Genomic DNA, 2,802 nt, shown 5'->3' on the forward strand with positions numbered 1-2,802 from the left:
CCTGTTCTTGCTTATGCAATATACCAAATAATTTCTCTTATATATAAACATATGTTATGTCTTGGATGATTATTTTGTACTCTCATATCACTACTTTTTTTTTTCAATATTAAGAATAAGAGATTAAAGTAAAACGATTTAAACCCATACCAAACAAGTATATGAAAATAACTTTAAACACCATTCCGTTGAAAGTTATCTCACCGCCTGAATCAATTCAAACATATATTTTATACTACTGTAATACTTGATCTTAATACTATATTAACTGATCACAGGGAGTCAATTTTACCATCAAATAGACCCCTTAAAAATCAAATATTTGAAAATAAACGAAAACACACATATAAAGGACTTAGCAAATTGATGTAGCGAGTAATTAAAATAAACTCAAATATATTTTGAACCTATGTACATGCTAAAATTTATTTGATATAACTTTCATGCATTTTAATATTTTTTATTAATTTTGTGTCATTTTATTTTGCATAAGCCATTATAACAATTTAATTTAGAAAATGATATATATGTTCATGTTATATTATGTCTAAACTCATCTCATTTTATATAAATTTTAATAATATTCAATTTAGGGAAAAAATTGTGGATTCATATCGTGTTTTTGTTGTGTATTTAAATTGTTGTTCAATTTTATAAGCTTTTATATGTAATTAATTTGTCATGTAAATCTCGGTAGTTGATGTGTTTGTACCATTTTTGTATTTTTTATAAAATAATGTTGATTTTATATGATTTCTTAGTTGAACTAATATTTTAGATAATACATAATAATAATTTAATTTTTAATCTAAATTCTTTTTATAATTAAAGAAGAATTCGGTAAAATATATTATCATTCTCTCCATCCCTTCTGTCATCAGCCATTCCTACAAATAAAGAAATTCTTGGCCTTTCTTACTTTATTCTAGCAAAATAATAACATAATTACCCTCAGAGTTCAAAATACTATAATTAGGTTGTCAGTATCAAAATCAAATTCTGCAAATTAACCCCTTTTCTTGGATGCTCTAGTAATTCTCGAGGTGCGATGTGTAATATCCAAATTAACTTAATCCCCATCTATTGATGTTTTGTCATCATAAATAAAAAATATTCCATCCATGTCGTCAAGTATAGAAGCTCGATTAATCCAGCTCAAGAGGTCTAAAGCTCACGGAGCGTGTCTCTGAAAACCAAAATCACATACTCAGAATGAGCCCGCAAGCTATAGCTTATAACAAAACCAAAATAGTTCACATTTGCTCTTAAACATTACTTGAAAATAAAAAAGATGGTAATATATTGATTCTCCGAATAAATTCAATTAAATTTTGATTTCTTATTTCTTTAAATTAATTTTTAATTAGAGAGACTCAAGTCCAAAAATCAAATTCCAGTGTCGGTCCAACTTTCAGGCCAAATTGAAGTCCAAATCTGTACGAGTTAATAGCAGAATCAAGGCAAGGGCCTGATATTAAAAGTCCAAAATCATGTACAAGGTCCGGTTAACATGTTACAAAGCGCAAGTTCTACGACAAATTCACAGTTTGGAATTAGGTTTCAATTGGTGCCCCCACTTCTCATTGCATAGGAAATTGTTTTTTCTTAGAATGAATCTTAATTTTAATTATTATTTTTTCCAGAAAAGGAAGAGCACCAAATAGAGATCACAATCGGGATATGGAAAGGCACACAATAAATCAGAGAATATACACACAAAAATTACCAAAATGCACTCTGTGTTGTCACAAAGCTTATTCCTGCAAAAATTAAACAAAACAACCCAAGTATCCAAACAGCGCGGAAAATACAAGAAATTCAGCAGTTTAACCAAAAATTACTTTCAAAGGTTCGGTTTTTATGTTGGCATGATGTTTTGAAAACCAATTAAAACCTGAAGTTTAACCAAAACATTTCAAATACGAAAAACAAAGTTGGAGAAGAGAACTTAACGATATGGTGTTTCAGCAGGTATTAAAACCTTCGCAACGAAGAGGGCTTTGAACCTCATATTTCCGAATGGACTCGTGGAAGAGAAGGGCTTTTCTTTAGGTGCTTTCAAAGAGGATAAAATAATGTTTTGAAGGGTTTTTTTCTTAAAGTGTTTTCAAAGAGGATGAAATCATGTTTTATTTTTACGCATTTCATGGAGCAAGAGAATTAAGTTTTTTTTTTTTTTTGGTAGCCATGGGGAGGATGGGAGGTTAGGAAGATCGGCTGCGAGACAGATGAGAGAAAATGGAAGAGGCAGCGCATGAGAGTATTGAGAATGGACGGGATCCCTATGCTTTTATAATTAGGTTAGTATGAGGATATGGGAAAATTCTAACATAAATATGCCATTTTTATCCCGCATTCATTTTGGTCCCTCATTCGGGTTTTTTTTTTTTTCGTTTTTATTATTTTCACATCACACATGTACTCGGGCAGGAGGTCAGATATTTGCGTTATTTTTAATCCAAATTTTAATTCGTAAATTTATCTAAAATTTGAATTTCTAAATTACACAAGTATTTCTTTCCTAATGTGAATCTATATTAAATATTGTTATTACTTTAATATTTGAATTTACAAAAAATTAAATTTAGTATTTTCAATTATACGTTAGATATCTTAATCTGCAAAAATTCAAATCTAAATATGTGAAATAATATAAAATTGAAAAACTAATTTTAAATATTTTTTTTCATAATTAACAATAGATAAATGCAAAATAAAAATAGTTAAAAACAATCTAATCAAATTAAATATAGGATTTCAGAACAAGATAAATATACTCAACATAAACATACAAATTCCAAA

The 2,802-nt window shown here is 28.4% G+C and overlaps 1 long non-coding RNA gene across 1 annotated transcript; it reads right to left on the reverse strand.

The window, feature by feature from the left end:
• Positions 1-795: 795 nt before the first annotated feature.
• Positions 796-2,365, reverse strand: LOC108474628 (uncharacterized). The gene is made up of 2 exons (XR_001869911.2): positions 1,954-2,365; positions 796-1,186 (listed from the first exon to the last, which is right to left on the reverse strand). It is a non-coding gene; the product is annotated as an uncharacterized LOC108474628 (long non-coding RNA).
• Positions 2,366-2,802: the final 437 nt, after the last annotated feature.

Source organism: Gossypium arboreum, chromosome 3, assembly GCF_025698485.1.
Source record: "Gossypium arboreum isolate Shixiya-1 chromosome 3, ASM2569848v2, whole genome shotgun sequence".
Lineage (NCBI taxonomy): Eukaryota > Viridiplantae > Streptophyta > Magnoliopsida > Malvales > Malvaceae > Gossypium > Gossypium arboreum.